Source organism: Musca autumnalis, unplaced genomic scaffold (genome assembly GCF_047663935.1).
Source record: "Musca autumnalis isolate F117 unplaced genomic scaffold, ASM4766393v1 scaffold_5, whole genome shotgun sequence".
NCBI lineage: Eukaryota > Metazoa > Arthropoda > Insecta > Diptera > Muscidae > Musca > Musca autumnalis.
This window is the reverse complement of record NW_027412088.1, coordinates 102,764,506-102,771,125: the sequence shown is the minus strand read 5'-3', so window position 1 is coordinate 102,771,125 and position 6,620 is coordinate 102,764,506. Positions and strand designations below refer to the sequence as shown.

At 34.8% G+C, this 6,620-nt stretch overlaps 1 protein-coding gene across 19 annotated transcripts in view; it reads right to left on the bottom strand.

Annotated features, from left to right (window-relative positions):
• Positions 1 to 6,620, bottom strand: part of LRR (capping protein regulator and myosin 1 linker 1 leucine rich repeat protein) — a 241,654-nt gene that overhangs the window by 180,945 nt on the left and 54,089 nt on the right. The gene's annotated exons all lie outside the window — the stretch shown is intronic.

The window sequence follows — 6,620 nt, the reverse complement described above, 5'->3', positions numbered from 1 at the left end:
TGAAGTCGGTGCCAACGATATTTGACTTTGACAGCTCACAAATTTTTTAAATCGATTTTTTCTTAATTCTTTTTCGCTTAAAGACAAGATTATAAGGTTCTTAAAACGCCAACAAAAATAAACGAAGCTATCGTTAGCACCGCAAAATGCTTTTACAAAAAAGGGTTTCGCAGGTAGCCATTTACTACAAGACTATGCAATATTTCTCAACGACAAAAAATCCAGAAGTAGCTTAAGATGTGCTCTTTCAGGTAGGAAAAATATCTATTTAAAAATATTAATAGTTTCTTTGAAAAATTCATGAAAAATGACTTTTTTGGCCTGCACAACTAGGGGTAACCCCTTAAGTGACCAAAGAAATTAAAAAAATCTCGTTTAATAACCGGACTTTTATGTACTAAATAAGCCCACTAAAATATGTGAAGATCGGTTCATTCCCTTTCGAGCAAGATGGGAGAACCGACTTCAAACATGCTACCTCGAGAAAACGCGTTAAAAGTTACTATGTTATATACAACACAAAAACGGGTTTTACATCTTACATGTTTTACAAAACATGCGTCATATAAGTTGTCAAATCCATAGAATATCTGTCAAATAAATATCTTATGTAAATTATGTTTTAAATGCAAGTGTAAAATGCGTTAAAGAAGACTTTATTGCTTCCAACGCTCGCATCTCATTAAATTTTGTTCCGATCGATTTGAAATATTTATTTACAAAATGCTACACATACCTCAAAATAAGTCATTTTTATTTTTCGAAAGTGACAAGGGGGTAACTCCCTTAAACCAGCGAGAGAGTGCCCACGTGCGCTCATTTAACGTTGCCCTCTCCACACACACAATTCAACCCATTGAAAAAGTATGCACTCACACAATTACACCCCGTAAAGTATGCAATAGAAAAGTATGGTGCCTATAATAATCCTAAAAGTATGCATCACACATTATTAGTTCTATTATCATCAATCTGTTTCCCATTTTACTGATTTCTTCTCTTGAAAACCAGAGAAGTTATACAGACTTTGTGATTTTTTGAATTCTTATCATTTAAATATCTGTTATACTCACAAAGGTCGATGTCACTTGATTTTAATACTTCAATCAAATACGATTCTTACCTGGAATTAAGAGAAAACAATTAAATTAGTGAAAGTTTTAATAATAATTGATATTGATATTATAAGTTTTAGTTTAAATATCTAAAAAATCTTCAAATTTGGCGTTTATTTATTAAACCAAATACCTCAAAATCCCTTTTTTAAATATTTTTAGAAGATGTGAAAATCATAACATATCTGTGGTATTCTAAAAAAGTACATAAGTCGACTTATGTAAATTTTGAGTAATTGCTATCACGTAATTGTACTCTTTGAGACTTTTATATATTTTTAAACGATTGATACGCGAAAATGGGATAAAACATAGATTACTGGAGTTAAATTCGGATATAACAAAAAACGGTTGTAACGAATTCATCACATGACATTTTGAATAGTCTTCTTATACGAGGTCTGCTCACAAAATATTTATTTATCTCTTGTCTCCTTCAAAGTAATCCCCCTCAGGCATAATACACTTATGTCAGCGTTTTTTTTTTATACCCTACACCACTATGTAGGGAGGCTATTATAAGTTGGTTTTGGCCAAAAAGTTTGTAACGCATCGAAATAATGGTCGAAGACCCATACAAATATATATCAAAATGAATGTCTCGACGAGCTGAGTCGATCTGGCGATGTGAGTCCGTCCGTTCGTCTGTCCATCTAAACCTTGTAATCACGGAGGGGAGGGGAAAAAGCCTATTGATTGTGGTGATGGTCGGATAATGTTCAGGGGTCGGAATGGGCAAAAAACTGATTTGGTGAAAAAGTCAACATTTTATTTCAACGCGAATATCTCCGCTTCTATATGTGGTATATCAAAAGCATAACCTGTTAATGAAAGTATAAAATATCACCTTTGCAACGATGTAACGTAGGTTGTCGTAGGAGGTCAAACAACAACTTCCATCTCTGTTATGAACACATGTTAAATTTTGTTTCGGTCTGGCAACTCCTTCATATAGAAACATGTGTTCAAAAAAGACGCATCCGCAATTTTTTTACAATGGAAAAATTAGAAATGGGTGCTGTCATTAAATATTTACATAAAAAAAGGTTTATCGGGACAAGAAATTCATAATGATATGGTGAATGTGTTAGGTGAAAGTGCTCCTTCATATGCAACAGTAAAAAATTGGGTTGCTGAATTTAAAAAACAGCAAACAACAAATGTTGTAGCCAAAGTGCATGATATGGTATTAAATGATCGACGAATAAAAGTGCGTGAAATTGCTAATATCATGGGCATCTCAAATGATCGAGTCCATTTAATTTTGCATGAAGAACTACAGATGAAAAAGCTTTCTGCAAGATGGGTGCCGCATTTGTTAACAGTCGATCAAAAAAGCATAAGAATGAACATTTCTCAAGTTTGTTTGTATCGTTTTAAGCGAAATAAAATGGATTTTAAGCGTCGTTTCATAACTGTTGATAAGACATGGATCCACCACTATACTCCAGATACAAAAGAACAATCCAAACAATGGACTGAAGCTGGAGGAATTGCCCCAAAGAAGGCAAAAACAATTCAATCGGCTGGTAAGGTTATGGCAACGGTTTTTTGGGACTTCAAAGGTATTTTATTGATTGACTATCTGAAAAAGGGTAAAACAATAAATTCAAAGTACTATTGCAACCTTTTGGATCAACTAAATGTACAAATTCGAGAAAAACGTCCTGGCTTACAACACAAAAAAATAATTTTTCATCAAGACAACGCACCAGCGCACAAGAGTGTTTTAACAATGGCTAAAATCAACGAATTAAATTACGAGTTGCTTGACCACCCACCTTATTCTCCTGATTTAGCTTCCAGTGACTTTTACTTGTTCCCAAATCTAAAAAAATTCCTTGCTGGCAAGCGTTTTACCTCAAATGAAGATGCAATTACAGTTGTAAACCACTATTTTGAAGACCTTGAGGAAAACTATTTTAATCAAGGGATAGAATTGCTAGAAAAGCGTTGGACTAAGTGTATTGAAGTTTCAGGAGATTATATTGAATGATAAAAATATTTTTGAAAAACTAACTATTCTCTTTCATTGATAGGCTAAGAAGTTTCCGAACCGCCCTCGTAGCCGCTAATAGAACCCAACTTTTCATTTTCGCGATTTTAATAATAATGACGAATATCTCAGCTTTGGTTGGAGACCTTCCAAAAATAAAGTCTGACTATGAAAGTAGAAAATCCCATCTTTACAATGATGCAAAGTAGCTTGGCGTAGGTGGCCAAATAACGGAGATATCGCAATAATACATCCTATTTTTCCATTTTTTTTTGTAATCACGCTACAGGTCGCAATTTTGATCGGATCGTCACGAAATTTTGGGGGTTAATGGGGGTCCTACAGAGGAAAAAGCCTATCGATTTTGGTAGTGGTCGGATAATATTCAGGGGTCGGAATGTGAAAAAAAACTTATTTGGAGAAAAAGTCAACGTTTTATTTCAAAGCGAGGTATATCGAAAGCAAACCCTGACAAAGAAAGTACAAAATATCACCTTTACAACAATGTAAAGTAGGTTGTCATAGGTGGTCAAACAACAGAGATATCGCAATAGTCGGGAATGCATCCCTTTCTCCATTTTTTTGTGCAATCACACTGCAGGTCGGAATTTTGATCGGATCCTCACGAAATTTTGGGGGTTGATGGGGTCTCAGAGAAAGAAGCCTATTGATGGTTGGCGTACATCCCACTTTTCCATTTTTTTATTTGATTTGTACTGACGATGCACTTAAATGCGTTCGAACAAAATTGACCTGTATTAATGAAGACATTCAGAGCAAAGGCAAAGCCCGGCTGCCCCACAGCAGAGCCCGGCTGCCCCGGCTGAGGTTTGAACCTGGGTCCTCTCCAACAAACAGACAATGTTGTCGAGATTTCAGCGTTCTAAGCCACTGCCAATGCATCATATCAACAAACTAGTCGACATGATATCCAAAATTTCAAAAACTGAAAGCATTACAATTCGTGAAGGAAACCCCCCTTCGATTGTATATGTGTATGTATTGAGAAAATGATTCCTAGACAAGACACTAGGGTGACTTGATAAAGAAAAAGACTGCAATAAATACTTCATAATTACAAATTTGTAAAAATGTTTGTATAAATAGAAGTTATCAAAATCAGCCTTTGTCTTCTAGTCATTAGCATTCAAATACGCCTGATGAGCCTGGCTTAAACCACCAGGCGAAATGGTTGAGTGTGTCGTATTTCGCTAGAATTCATTTTTCACTACAAAACTCCTTAGGCCATGTTAGCTCGATTAATCCAATTAATTCATCAAAGGCGCTAAGCTATCCCAATTTTAATATTTTGAATTTTACCAGTCAAAAGCTTATGCACAGGGGTAGTAGTGTAGGGTATCACATAGTCGGCCCCGACCTGACTATAGCCTGGGCTCACTTGTGTTTTTTTTTTTGAAATCTTCGAAGCACTTCTGAAACGCGCTTTTTTGGTATAGGCAACACCTCCTATTACGATTTTTCTTTAATCTCCTCAACCGTAGCATAACATGGCGGGGCCATGTCCTGTGAATTCGGTGGTTGAGGCATGATAGCGTAGAACCGTAGCAATTCATTCTATCCATAGAGGATATTGAGGTTTTCTGAATATGGCAAGAATGTGTGAAAATAGGTATATATTAGTCAAGATAAATGTTTTTTGAAGTAATGATTTTAAATATAATCGTTTGGAGCACCGGGGAAAATTTTTGTCTTGCGGTCTCATTAAACTATCTCTCATTCTTCTTATGTTTAGAAAATTATTGAAATCTACGTAGGTCCCACAGAGATGAACATAGACTTATCGTGGTATACAACACGACATATCGGTAAAATTCAGTCCAGGTGAATCAGAATTTATAAAATCAATCGTTTAAAGCATCATACTAAAGTTTTTCTAATGACAAATTTTGGGTAAAACGGACTTTAGAGATGCACACTGCTGGTGAGCACACCTCACTTTTCGTAAATCTACGAAGATGAACGAGATTATTAGGTTTTACATGTTGTTTCTATGAACTGCTTGCCTCAATCAATTTGTTTGTATATGGAAAGATCGATAAAAACAATAAAACACTTAAAATTTCTATCAGTACTTGGGGCCCAATATGTACCCCATATCATTCTCTTTCCACTCTGAAATTTCGGTGACTGGTGGAGAGTATAACAAGCAGACTGGAACTTATTTCCAAACGAAAGGGATTTAAAACTGAATATGGACGAAAATATTGAAATTATTCACAAAATTAGGGATTTTTTTAAGGTGTGCTAATTGTGAGTCCACTCAATCTATGACATTGTTTTTTATATTTCAGTGAAGTGATTCTGAGTTACATTTTGAAGATCCATTTCAATCTTTGCATTGTCAAAATGTAGCGCATTGTTTAACGAAAACAACGTTCACGATAAGAGGCGGTTTGCTCTAGCTAGAAGGGTCAATTAATAAATTGATTATGGGTACACAACTGTAAAAACAAAATAAATATATTTTTAGTGTGCTATAAGAAATTCACCTGCTTATCATGCCAAAAACCTGGGTTCATCGGTTGCGCCAGAAATAAAATTCACTAAAGCAAAAGCCGACGATAAAAATGAATGCATACAATGCATTTGACTAAGTGAGGGAGAGGGACCCCTTTGGAATATTGTGTAAATAGGTATGCATGTATGTTTGTTCACATTTCCAAGGAAAAGAAAAACCAGAAATAAACAAGCAATTGATAATTCATTGGGAGGGCAAATTGTCTATATCACAATAACTGATAAAAATGAAATAGATAACTGGGGGATTTAATTCAAAACTTTTATTTTTTCAATTATTTGAGGCACAAGATACAGTGGCGGCCATATAATTAAGAACGACATCGTATTAAAAAGTATTTGACTTGCTACGTTCCAAATATTTGAATATTTATATGGAACAAAATTTGTAAATAAAGTACACGGTAAGCACTTTCAAATAAAGCCAAAACATGTTATAATTCCCCCTCGTTTATACGAAAGAAACCACGATTTATTAAAATAGTCATAAATCGACCTGGCCACATAATTAAGAACGATATAAGTAAAGGTTATTTTAAGGTAATTTTCATACACAATATGTGAATATATCGTTATGTATTTTAGAAATCGGTTACTTTGATTAATTTTTAGTATCAAATGTCCTTCAATGGTACATATTATTGAGTCTAGGTTTGATAATTAGGGCATACCTAAGGTTTTCCAAAATTTGCCCATAATTTGACGAATTTATTTTGTTTTTGGGATCTAAAGCCACAGTTTTGGCTTCCTCTCATCCCCGCTACGACGCTCTGAAGGATACCCTGTGATTATCGTTCCATAATCGGTGCTTATTTACCCTTAAATTGGCTTTTATCCCACTTGTTTGAGTCCTTTACGAGGGAATTGCCTGGGAAATAGTTTCGTAAGAGCCATTTCCACCTTATAAAGCGGTAGGATTTTTGTCTGCAGGTAATAGACAGGAAATGAAACAATAATATAAGGTATATACA